General features: G+C 37.1%; 1 pseudogene; it reads right to left on the bottom strand.

Annotated features, from left to right (window-relative positions):
- Positions 1 to 11,663: 11,663 nt before the first annotated feature.
- LOC147793116 (14 kDa proline-rich protein DC2.15 pseudogene) lies at positions 11,664 to 12,074 on the bottom strand (annotated as a pseudogene).
- Between the last annotated feature and the right edge of the window lie 1,627 nt (positions 12,075 to 13,701).

Consider the following 13,701-nt stretch of genomic DNA (forward strand, 5'->3'; position numbering starts at 1 on the left):
GAAGCTGGTAGAAAGACTCGTCGACATTAATGATTACATTCCTCTTTGCCATGCTTGTAATTTTGGGGAACAACATAGGCAACCCTTTCCTAAACATTCATGGAGAGCCTCGAAAAAACTGCAGCTGTTTCATACTGATCTTTGTGGTCGTCAACGAACACCATCATTAAATGGTAATCTTTATTACATTGTTTTTATTGATGATCTAACGAGAATGTGTTGGATCTTCTTGCTCAAGCAAAGGCCAGAAGTTGCGGATGTATTTTGAAATTCAAAGCCAGAGTTGAGAATGAAAGTGCATGCTTGATTCAGACTATAAGATCAAATAATTGCGAGGAGTACATTTAACAGTTTTTGTGAAGAGGCTAGAATTGAACAAAAATTGACAGCACTATACACTCCTCAACAGAATGACGTCAGTGAAAGGAGGAATAGATTCATAATGGAGATGATATTTCATCTATTGAAGAGTTTACTTGACCATAAAGTATCTTGTGCATCGTTCATGTTCTAGGATGATGCATAAATATGTTTCTCAGTCCTAATGGTGGTGTAATCACACGACATTATGAGAAGAGTATTACTTGAGCATGGTCACATGTATAAAACAATAGGAACTCACCAAGAATTCATGAGGTGAATGAGCTTAGCATAGACTCGAAATTGGTCTACATGAAGACAAAGAAGATAGAGAGATTCATTATAGACTTGGATGAAGGTGTTTGCCTCGACCTAGGCTTACTCTATAAAGCTATTCATCAAGATTTTCACAACTCGACCAAAGTGGCCTCAACCTAAGTGACTTATTTCTAGCCTCCATGGCTTAGGCCTCGACCTTGACTCTAAATAACGAAAAATTTAGAACACATTCAGAACACTTCAAACTACTAGAACACATTGTCGGTCTTACGTGTTTCAAAATAGAATTTAAAATTAACACAAAACAATTACAAATGGAATAATCTAAATAATGAAATAAAAGCGTCCTATACTCCTATGACTAAGAATTTAAACATGCAACTACCTTATGCACGTACCACAGTATCTATTTCCGATGTCGTCGTCGTTCGTACATGGGCGTTTTGTCTTTACCTAATACTCTTCTCATAATGTCGTGTGATTACACCACCATTAGGACTGAGAAACACATTTGTGCATCATTCTAGAACATGAACGATGCACAAGATACTTTATGGTCATCTAAACTCTTCAATAGATGAAATATCATCTCCATTATGAATCTATTCCTCCTTTCACGTACATCATTCTATTGAGGAGTGTATAGTGCTGTCAATTGATGTTCAATTCCAGCCTCTTCACAAAATCTGTTAAAAGTTTGTGAAGTGTACTCCTTGCCAATATCTGATCTTATAGTCTGAATCAAGAATGCACTTTCATTCTCAACTCTGGCTTTGAATTTCAAAATACGCCCGCTACTTCTGGCTTTTGCTTCAGCAAGAAGATCCAACACATTCTCGTTAGATCATAAATAAAAACAATGTAAAAAAGATTACCATTTAATGATGTTGTTCGTTGACGACCACAAAGATCAGTATGAACCAGTTGTAGTTTTTGCGAGGCTCTCCATGAATGTTTAGGAAAGGGTTGCCTATATTGCTCCCCAAAATTACAAGCACGGCAAAGAGGAATGTAATAATTAATGTCAGCGAGTCTTTTTACCAGCTTCTTTGACTGCATCTAAAGCAAACATCAATGATGAAAGTACTCAAGTATTTTGTGCCAAATCTCAGTGGCACTAGCTCTTGATACAAAGGTCATCTGCTCTCTCTCCATCGGATTTAGAGCAAAGCTTTTTCCTTTCATTTTGACATTGAACAAGTCTTTGACACTAAATCTCTAATCAATCACTGCTTATTCGCAAACAACACTTTATAGCCAATATCGAAGTTTAACGGAGCAATTTATGTTTTCATCTTAAGTAAACTTCAATATCAATTGATAATTTTGAAAAAAATATATATATACAACAAAAATACTAATAAATTAAATTAATTAAAAAAAAAAAAAAAAAAAAACCTATTTTACAATTTTAAATATATTAAAAAAAAAAATTAGACTTTCATTTAGGATCCCAAAAATGAATTTTAAAACATATATTGGACGGTTAAACTTCGATAGCATGAAACCCATCCTTGTTTCAAATAAAAACATGTTTGAATAAGATATTAAAAGAATGAAAAATTGAAATATAAACAAAACACTATCGAAAGTCTCTCCCAACTTCTATAGCAATCACTGTGCTGCTTAAGATTTCTTTGCCTTTACCTAAAAAATAGAAAATATTGATTACATTCATGCTTTGAAAATCTTTTAAAGTTTACTTTAGACAAGACTAAGATTGTTATTACATTCATGCTTTGAAAATCTTTTAAAGTTTACTTTAGACAAGACTAAGATTGTTATTACATTCATGCTTTGAAAATCTTTTAAAGTTTACTTTAGATGAAAATGGTTATAAGATAAAAGATCTCTCAAAAAAAAAAAAAAGAATTTTTTTAGGATCCCAAAAATGAATTTTAAAATATAAATTGGACCGTTGTTTGCGAATAAGCAGTGATTGATTAGAGATGTAGTGGCAAAGACTTGTTCAATATGTCAAAATGAAAAGAAAAAGCTTTGCTCTAAATCTGACGGAGAGAGAGCAGATGACCATTATACCAAGAGCTAGTGCCACTGAGATTTGGCACAAAAGACTTGGGCACTTTCATCATTGAGGTTTGCTTTAGATGCAGTCAAAGAAGCTGGTAAAAAGACTCGCTGACATTAATGATTACATTCCTCTTTGCCGTGCTTGTAATTTTGGGGAGCAACATAGGCAACCCTTTCCTAAACATTCATGGAGAGCCTCGAAAAAACTGCAGCTGGTTCATACTGATCTTCGTGGTCGTCAACGAACAACATCATTAAATGGTAATCTTTATTACATTATTTTTATTTATGATCTAACGAGAATGTGTTGGATCTTCTTGCTGAAGCAAAAGCCAGAAGTAGCGGGCGTATTTTGAAATTCAAAGCCAGAGTTGAGAATGAAAGTGCATGCTTGATTCAGACTATAAGATCAGATAATGGCAAGGAGTACACTTCAGAAACTTTTAACAGGTTTTGTGAAGAGGCTGGAATTGAACATCAATTGACAGCACTATACACTCCTGAACAGAATGACGTCAGTGAAAGGAGGAATAGATTCATAATGGAGATGATATTTCATCTATTGAAGAGTTTAGATGACCATAAAGTATCTTGTGCATCGTTCATGTTCTAGAATGATGCACAAATGTGTTTCTCAGTCCTAATGGTGGTGTAATCACACGACATTATGAGAAGAGTATTACTTGATCATGGCCACATGTATAAAACAATAGGAATTCACCAAGAATTTAGGAGGCGAATGAGCTTAGCCTAGCCTCGAAATTGGTCGACATTAAGACAAAGAAGGCAGAGAGATTCATCGTAGACTTGGATGAATGTGTTTGCCTCGACCTAGGCTTACTCAGTAAAGCTATTCATTAAGATTTTCTCAACTCGACCAAGGTGGCCTCAACCTAAGTGACTTATTTCTAGCCTCGATGGCTTAGGCCTCGACCTTGACTCTAAGATCATCCCTTTGAAATGGCTTTCTAATACTGCATGGGTAACAAATTTTGATTTGTTAACTTATTTGATTCGGTTTGGCGTTTTTATTCACTCATTCCCATTAAGGTTTAGCTTCTCCTTTAGTCACAAGTTAATGTTTTATGTAACGATCCTAAATTTTTACATACTCAGAGTCGCTACCAAGTCTCATGCTTATCTCTTAAATGCGGAATATAGCTCTTAGATACTCATCATAAATAACGGAAAATTTAAAACACATTTAGAACACTTCAAACTACTAGAACACATTGTCGGTCTTACGTGTTTCAAAATATAACGTTGGAATTTAAAATTAAAACAAAACAATTACAAATGGAATAATCTAAATAATGAAATAAAAGCGTCCTATACTCCTATGACTAAGAATTTAAACATGCAACTACCTTATGCACGAGCCACAGTATCTATTTCCGATGTCGTCGTCGTCCGTACATGGGCGTCTTCTTTTTACCTGAAAAATGATATTTGGCACACGGCTTGAGTATTTCGAAGAATACTCAGTAAGTGACCCACTGTAGGGGTCATGCTGATGCAAACACGTGCAACATGCTCTTGGGATCGAGCTCTAACTCATCTAGGAGTGACCTCCAATCTCGAACAAATTGGATGTGTAGTACTTCTTTACACATGACCCACACGTGCGAGCGTGAATCCTCCGGGCGCTCGCTTGGGCCCTCTAATCAAGCTAATCTGTAACGACGTCTGGAAGTTAGCGGAACCCCTAGTGTCATGAACTATTCAAACTTGATAGTATGGGTAATTATCATAGGTTTAATGTACGGAGTACAATTGCGAGTATGAACTATTTATTAGGCTATTTTTCTTGAGGCTTCAACTCTACCGTAGAAAGGAGAGACTTAAAATATAAATATATCTAAGAATAGCTTAACAATCCTCACATTTGTGCCGATCAAGGTAGGTCTTAAACAAAGATACTCAAATTTTCCATACGTTAATAACTTCGCCTACAAAATGGCTTTAATGTTGGCTTGGTTGAATGACTTGTATGATGTACGAATGACGAATTTTTCATGATTGTTTGATGCGTTTTGTGTTATGTTATGTTTATGCAATGATACAAGATGTACTATAATATGATTATGTCATGTTATGGAACTATGTTGTGATATTAATGTTGTATGATGCATAAACCTCCATATATTACACTACATAAACTACGATATCATGTACGTCGTGGTATTATGCACGCTCCTTTCCCTCCATAGCTTCTGCCAACGTGAGTTTAAGCTAGCCCAACAAGTAGACTTAGAGGATACGTATACGAGTCTGCTAGATGGATCTATGTGTGCATGTGTAGAGAAATATTACACATTCAACTCTATCAAGACTGAAAAGTAGAGATCGTTGCATGTATTTGCATTTTCCGACCGCAACAGTGTGATTATTTACTGAGTATTTTTTTAAATTATCAAACCAAGTGCTAATTTTTTTAGATGAAGGCAAGAGAACCATGTAGGGTCACTATATAGGCTATGAGAATGAAGGTATGATAGTTGCATTTTCTATTCAAATTATAGCCCTTGGGTTAGATATCAAAATTAGTTACTTAACATTAATGTTTAAAATGTGGAAGTCTCGATTTTATGGAAATGTCAATATCAATAGATAATTTTGAAAAAAAAAATATATACAACAAAAATACTAATAAATTAAATTAATAAGAATAAAAAAAAAAAACATATTTTACAATTTTAAATACATTAAAATACTTATCATTGACTCGAGATAAAAGAGGCATATGATGATGTAATTAATATAAAGTATAATGGATAACAATTCAAAAATTATGAAAAGGTTGTAATAAATAATTATTAGAAAAAAAAATTAATTGCCCAGCTTAGTGAACCACGAATTATTCATCGTCTTCTTCAAAATTAAAATTAAAGTTGTTTCTATAAATAATTAAATAAATTAATATATAAAAGAAAAAGAAAAATGTAGCAATTATCTCTACAATTTGCTTTTCATTGACCGTGACCGAGAGTACTGACACGGACCATTGTATTTTTTTTTCATTAATATGTCGATATCTAATATTGTCCACCAAATCCTCTTTTTAATCATATTGTATAAAATTGACCTTATATTTAATAAAAATATCAACACATAATATTAATAATAACCCTCTTCCTCGTTTAGAATAGTAAATTCTTATACGACGGTTTAAATATTCTCATAAATTTTTCAAAAGTTCCCATGGACTATGAGATCTCACGTCAGTTGAAAAAGAGAACGAAACATTTCTTAAAGTAATGTGGAAACATCTCTCACATACACATTTTAAAACCGTGAGACTAACGGCGATACGTAACGGGCCAAAGTAGATAATCCCTGCTAACGGTGAGCTTAGGCTATTACAAATGGCATCAGAGCCAGACACCGAGCGGTGTGCCAACAAAGACGCTGGCCCCCAAGGGGGTGGATTGTGAGATCCACCGTCAGTTGGAGAGGAGAACGAAGCGTTCTTTATAGGAATGTGAAAACCTCTCCCTAACAAACATGTTTTAAAACTGTAAGGCTGACGGCCATTCATAACGATTCCAAACGGATAATATCTACTAGCGGCGTACTTGGGCTATTACACTGACATCCATATTTTCATTCAATTGAGGTCTCTACATTTTTCATCAACATTGTCATTTAAAACTTGAGTGTTAATACTACTCTCTTTAATTTTTCGTCATGAAAATTTTGGAGTTAAGGGTTTATTATGATTTCATGCAAGTGACACAGGTGAAACAAGATTTGAGGTTTCAAACATATGCATTGTCGAATTTGTAATAAGACACAAGAATAGACGAACAACGTTGTTCATTTGAAAAAAGAACTACGTACCATTATGTTACATTGCATTGTAAAAGAAACTATAAAAAGATGGTGGAATTCTGAGAAGATTTCCAAATCTTCAATCTGCATCTTCCAGAAACCGAAATCGGATCCATCGAACTTCTCAATTCCAATCTTTGAACTTTCCATCTTCACAGATCGTGGTGAATTTTGCCTTGCTCTGATACCAGTTGTTAGGATCGATACCAGTTGTTAGGATCGCACAACAACGCACACGCTCGATCTAGATGAACACAAAGAGAAGGATAGAGAGAAGTTGTAAGGAGAACTCTGGCTAAAAGGATTTTTTATTGATGACTTTAGGCATGTACAACAAGAGAGTACAGAGAATAGAAAAGTACATTTAAGAGCTTTACTGGACGGGATATATATATGGTTCAGTCTACTAAATATAGCTTTACCAGATTTAACCATCTACTATTTATAGCTTGGTCAATGGCTATATCCGGTAAAGGTATATATGGTACATAGCTATATATAGTAGATGGTTAAATCTGGTAAAGCTATATTTAGTAGACTGAACCATATATATATCCCGTCCAGTAAAGCTCTTAAATGTACTTTTCTATTCTCTGTACTCTCTTGTTGTACATGCCTAAAGTCATCAATAAAAAATCCTTTTAGCCAGAGTTCTCCTTACAACTTCTCTCTATCCTTCTCTTTGTGTTCATCTAGATCGAGCGTGTGCGTTGTTGTGCGATCCTAACAACTGGTATCGATCCTAACAACTGGTATCAGAGCAAGGCAAAATTCACCATGATCTGTGAAGATGGAAAGTTCAAAGATTGGAATTGAGAAGTTCGATGGATCCGATTTCGGTTTCTGGAAGATGCAGATTGAAGATTATCTGTACCAGAAAGATCTTCACGAACCTCTGTTGGGGGTGAAGCCGGATACCATGACCACGGAACAGTGGAAGCTCAAGGATCGACAAGCCTTAGGGATGATCCGGTTGACGCTATCCAGAAACGTGGCGTTTAACATCATCAAGGAGAAGACAACGTCAGATCTGATGAAGGCGCTGTCAAATATGTATGAAAAACCGTCGGCTATGAACAAGGTGTATTTGATGCGTAGATTGTTCAATCTACAGATGTCTGAAGGTGGACGTGTTGCGGATCATATAAATGAATTCAATATGATCATAAGTCAACTGGGTTCGGTGGAAATTAATTTCGAAGATGAAATTAAAGCGTTGATTTTGATGTCATCCTTACCCGAGTCATGGGATACTGTTGTTGCCGCAATCAGCAGTTCCCGAGGATCTGATAAACTGAAGTTTGATGAAATTCGAGATGTAGTTCTCAGCGAAAGTATTCGCAAACGGGAAACTGGAGATTCATCAGGCAATGCTCTCAGTGTTGATCGAAGGGGAAGAAGCAAATCAAAGAGCTCAAACAAACATGGGCGTTCAAAATCAAAGAACCGGGGAAAATCTCCAAACAAACCCAACGTAACGTGTTGGAGCTGTGGGGGAAAAGGACACTTTCGGACAGATTGTACAAAGCTAAAGAAGAAGCAGAATCATAAATCTGAAGATGATGATGATTCTATATACACAACAGAAGATGCTGAGGACGTTTTAATCCTTAGTGTGGATAGCCCAGCTGAATCCTGGATTTTGGATTCAGGTGCATCGTTCCATTCGTCTCCAAGTAAGGAATTGTTTCGAAATTTCAAATCAGGAAATTTCGGGAAGGTGTATCTTGCCGACAATAAAACCTTGGAGATTGAAGGAAAGGGAGATGTCTCCATACAAACTCCAGCAGGAAATCAATGGACATTACAAGATGTCAGATACATTCCTGGTCTCAAGAAGAACCTGATCTCTATTGGTCAGTTGGATAGCACAGGCTATGCAGCAGAGTTTGGAAAGAGTTCCTGGAAGATTGTGAAGGGCGCCATGGTTGTTGCGCGTGGCACAAAATCTGGAACCTTATACACTACTGCAGAGTGTATAAACATGACTGCTGCTGCTGAGAGTGCTTCCAATTCAAGTCTATGGCACAATAGACTTGGACATATGAGCGTCAAAGGAATGAAGATGCTCACTGCGAAAGGAGCTTTAGAAGGCTTAAAATCTGTTGATATGGGTCTTTGTGAGAGCTGCGTTATGGGCAAACAGAAACGAGTTAGTTTCACAAAGGCTGCCAGAGAACCGAAGAAAGTGCGGTTGGAAATGGTCCATACAGACGTCTGGGGACCATCTCCAGTTTCATCACTTGGTGGATCAAGGTACTACGTCACCTTCATCGATGACTTCAGCAGGAAGGTATGGGTTTACTTTCTGAAACATAAGTCAGATGTGTTTACCACCTTCAAGAAGTGGAAAGCTGAAGTTGAAAATCAGACCGGCTTGAAGATCAAATGCCTGAGGTCTGACAATGGAGGAGAGTACAACAAATCAGAGTTTATAACATTTTGTGCAGCTGAGGGAATTAGATTAATAAGAACAATTCCCGGTAAGGCAAGACAAAATGGTATTGCAGAAAGGATGAACAGAACCTTGAATGAGCGAGCAAGAAGCATGAGGATTCATTCTGGATTGCCAAAGGCATTCTGGGCTGATGCTGTGAACACAGCAGCATATTTGATTAATAGAGGGCCGTCAGTACCCTTGAAGTTCAAATTGCCCGAAGAAGTATGGACAGGAAAAGAACTCAAGTACTCTCACTTGAGAACCTTTGGCTGTACTGCATATGTTCATGTTGATCCAGAGAAGAGAGATAAGCTTGATGCTAAGGCTGTGAAATGCTACTTCATAGGCTATGGCTCTGACATGTTCGGGTATAGGTTTTGGGATGAGAAAAATATGAAGATCCTAAGACACTGTGATGTGACCTTTGATGAAAATGTCATGTACAAGGACAGAGAGAAGATAAACTCTGAGACTACGAAGCAAGTGGGAGTTGAATTTGAGTGGCAAGAAAATTCACACAGTGATGGTACAACAGAAGCTCAAGAAACTCCTGATCCTATTGCTGAAGAACCAGACGTGGCTGATCCTATTGCTGAAGAACCAGACGTGGAGCAAGTTGCACCTGAACAGGTGTTGAGAAGATCATCCAAAACTACCAGAGCACCAGACAGATATTCAACCTCATTACACTATCTGTTGCTGACTGACGAAGGAGAACCAGAGTCCTTTGATGAGGCCCTACAAGTGGAAGATTCAACTAAGTGGGAGCAAGCCATGGATGATGAGATGAGCTCACTTGAAAGGAATAATACGTGGGTGCTGACTGAGTTGCCTACAGGAAAGAGAGCTCTGTTGAACAAATGGGTGTTCAAAATCAAGGTTGAACCAGATGGCAGAAGGAGGTTTAAGGCTCGGTTAGTAGTTAAAGGATATTCACAAAGAAAAGGCATTGATTATGCTGAGATCTTTTCTCCAGTTGTGAAATTAACTACTATCCGAATTCTACTGAGTATTGTTGCATCGGAGAATTTGCACCTTGAGCAAATGGATGTAAAAACGGCATTTTTACATGGAGATCTAGACGAGGAGATCTATATGCAACAACCCGAAGGATTTGCAGCTCCAAGCAAGGAGCACATGGTGTGTAAGCTCAATAAGAGCTTGTATGGACTGAAACAAGCACCGAGACAATGGTACAAGAAGTTTGACTCCTTCATGAGCAAGAGTGGTTTCCACAGAAGTGAAAAGGATCAGTGTTGCTACCTCAAGAAATACACTGATTCTTATGTGTTTCTACTCCTGTATGTGGATGATATACTAATTGCTGGATCAAGTATGAGGGAGATAAACCACCTGAAGGCAAGCTTGTCTTCAGTATTTGAGATGAAAGATTTAGGTGCAGCGAAGCAGATCCTTGGGATGAGGATTTCTCGAGATAGATCTGCTGGCACATTAAATCTATCCCAAGAGCAGTACATTGAGAAGGTGTTGTCCAAATTCAAGATGAATAACGCTAAACCCAGGACTACCCCCTTGGCAAATCATATTAAATTGTCAAAGGGGCAATCTCCCAAGACAGTTGAGGAACGTGAGCACATGGCATCAGTTCCGTACGCTTCTGCAGTTGGGAGTTTGATGTATGCTATGGTCTGCACTAGACCTGACATAACACATGCAGTGGGAGTTGTTAGCAAGTACATGGCAAATCCAGGGAAGGAACATTGGGAAGCTGTGAAGTGGCTTCTAAGATATCTGAGAGGTACATCCAATACTACACTTTGTTATGGCAATGGCAAAGTAGTTCTGCAAGGTTTTGTGGATGCTGATCTGAGTGGAGATGTAGACTCCAGCAAGAGCACATCTGGGTATATCTACACTATAGATGGAACAGCAGTGAGTTGGATGTCTAAGCTTCAGAAATGCGTTGCTCTTTCATCTACTGAAGCTGAGTACGTGGCCATAGCTGAAGCTGGAAAGGAGATGATATGAATGACAGACTATCTAGAAGAATTAGGCCGGAAGCAGTGCAAGAAGATCCTTTATACAGATAGTCAGAGTGCCATACAGTTGGTGAAAAACCCAGTCTATCATTCAAGAACAAAACACATTAGAAGACGGTACCATTTCACTCGCAGGTTAGTGGAAGAAGGCGATATGTGTTTGGAGAAGATAGAGGGTGCAAAGAATCCAGTAGACATGTTGACAAAATGTGTTGATGTTGGAAAATTAAAGCTATGCAAAGCCCTAATTGGTATGGTGTAGGATCAGTCTCCAAGTGGGAGAATTGTTGAGTTATGGAGTCTGCTCCCTGTATTTATAGCTTGGTCAATGGCTATATCCGGTAAAGCTATATATGGTACATAGCTATATATAGTAGATGGTTAAATCTGGTAAAGCTATATTTAGTAGACTGAACCATATATATATCCCGTCCAGTAAAGCTCTTAAATGTACTTTTCTATTCTCTGTACTCTCTTGTTGTACATGCCTAAAGTCATCAATAAAAAATCCTTTTAGCCAGAGTTCTCCTTACAACTTCTCTCTATCCTTCTCTTTGTGTTCATCTAGATCGAGCGTGTTCGTTGTTGTGCGATCCTAACAACTGGTATCGATCCTAACAAACCCATCATAACACGACGTACGACCAAACCGATTATTTAAACACGACATTGAAATGGAAAATTGAAGAAGAAACAAGAGACGGAAATGAAAGGATTTGGTTTCAAGCAGGGCATTGGAAGCCGGACGGAACCTTCTGTCCACAGTAGTTCAAAAGCAAGCTGAGGGAAACTGAGAGGTCAATCTTGAGACCCAAGGCTCTGGCCTTCACCGCAGTGCAAAGGCACACAGCAGCTTCCAGGTCAACAAGGCCTTGGATTAGGGTGCAGCATGGGGATTTTGGTGGTGAGCCGATCACTAAGTGCACTAGATCGTCCAGCAAGTCGGCGCAGACGCCAAGCTTGAGGGTGTCCCTGGGGCACTTGGGGAGTGATGGTTGCTGCCTTGACGGGGTGGGCTTGTGGGGCTTGGGTGGCGGCGGTGGGCAAGGGACATAGGTGGAGCTGACCATAGTGAAGAAGAGGAGGTTGAGGAGGAGGAGGAGGGCAATGGGTGAAGAGAGCTTGGAAGCCATTGGTGGAGAGATATTGAAGGGTTTGTAGGTTTGTGGGATGGCTTGTGAAGAATTATGAGAAGGGTTAGGGTTTTTATAAATGGGGTTTGGGAATTTGTTGTATTTTAAAACAAAAATTCCTTATAAATTGCTCGATATGAAACACCTGACTCTTTCAGTTACTTTATTAAGTTTTGAGGAATTGATTTGAGAGATGGGTTTTTAATTAGTTTGTCTTTTTTTAAAGTATTATAAAAATGTCAAATGGCCTACAAACTAGACATAGTGATGTTCGATAATAAGATATCACATACTTTTTAAAATAAATTATTGTGGTTTGTATGGTTGGAAAATAATATTTGATATAAATTATTGTGGTTTGTATGGTTGGAAAATAATATTTGATAGAACCCTTCCAGACAAGTGGGTAATAGATGATAATCTAGAGATTATTTTTAGCACAAATAATTTTTACAAATATAATATGGTTTCTTTTTAAATATAACTATGAGATTCCACGTCATTTTGAAGGAGTAACGAAACATTTTTTTTTTTTTTATAAGGGTGTGGAAACCTCTCCCTAGTAAATTGTAAAATTGGCGGCGATATATAATGAGTCAAAGCGGATAAATATATGTTAACAATGAGTTTTGATATATATTGGTGTTAGTATGACATAACAGTACAACTTCTAAAACATGACAAGACTAAGATTGTTATTACATGCATGCTTTGAAAATCTTTTAAAGTTTACTTAAGATGAAAATGGTTATAAGATAAAAGATCTAAAAAAAAAAAAAATTAGACTTTTATTTAGGATCCCAAAAATGAATTTTAAAACATATATTGGACGGTTAAACTTCGATAGCATGAAACCCATCCTTGTTTCAAATAAAAACATGTTTGAATAAGATATTAAAAGAATGAAAAATTGAAATATAAACAAAACACTATCGAAAGTCTCTCCCAACTTCTATAGCAATCACTGTGCTGCTTAAGATTTCTTTGCCTTTACCTAAAAAATAGAAAATATTGATTACATTCATGCTTTGAAAATCTTTTAAAGTTTAGTTTAGACAAGACTAAGATTGTTATTACATTCATGCTTTGAAAATCTTTTAAAGTTTAGTTTAGATGAAAATGGTTATAAGATAAAAGATCTCTCAAAAAAAAAAAAAAAAAAAAAAAAAAGAATTTTTTTAGGATCCCAAAAATGAATTTTAAAACATAAATTGGACCGTTGTTTGCGAATAAGCAGTGATTGATTAGAGATGTAGTGGCAAAGACTTGTTCAATGTCAAAATGAAAGGAAAAAGCTTTGCTCTAAATCCGACGGAGAGAGAGCAGATGGCCTTTATACCAAGAGCTAGTGCCACTGAGATTTGGCACAAAAGACTTGGGCACTTTCATCATTGAGGTTTGCTTTAGATGCAGTCAAAGAAGCTGGTAAAAAGACTCGCTGACATTAATGATTACATTCCTCTTTGCCGTGCTTGTAATTTTGGGGAGCAACATAGGCAACCCTTTCCTAAACATTCATGGAGAGCCTCGAAAAAACTGCAGCTGGTTCATACTGATCTTCGTGGTCGTCAACGAACAACATCATTAAATGGTAATCTTTATTACATTGTTTTTATTTATGATCTAA

Source organism: Cucurbita pepo, chromosome 3 (assembly GCF_057944985.1).
Source record: "Cucurbita pepo subsp. pepo isolate OVF chromosome 3, ASM5794498v1, whole genome shotgun sequence".
Classification (NCBI taxonomy): Eukaryota; Viridiplantae; Streptophyta; class Magnoliopsida; order Cucurbitales; family Cucurbitaceae; genus Cucurbita; species Cucurbita pepo.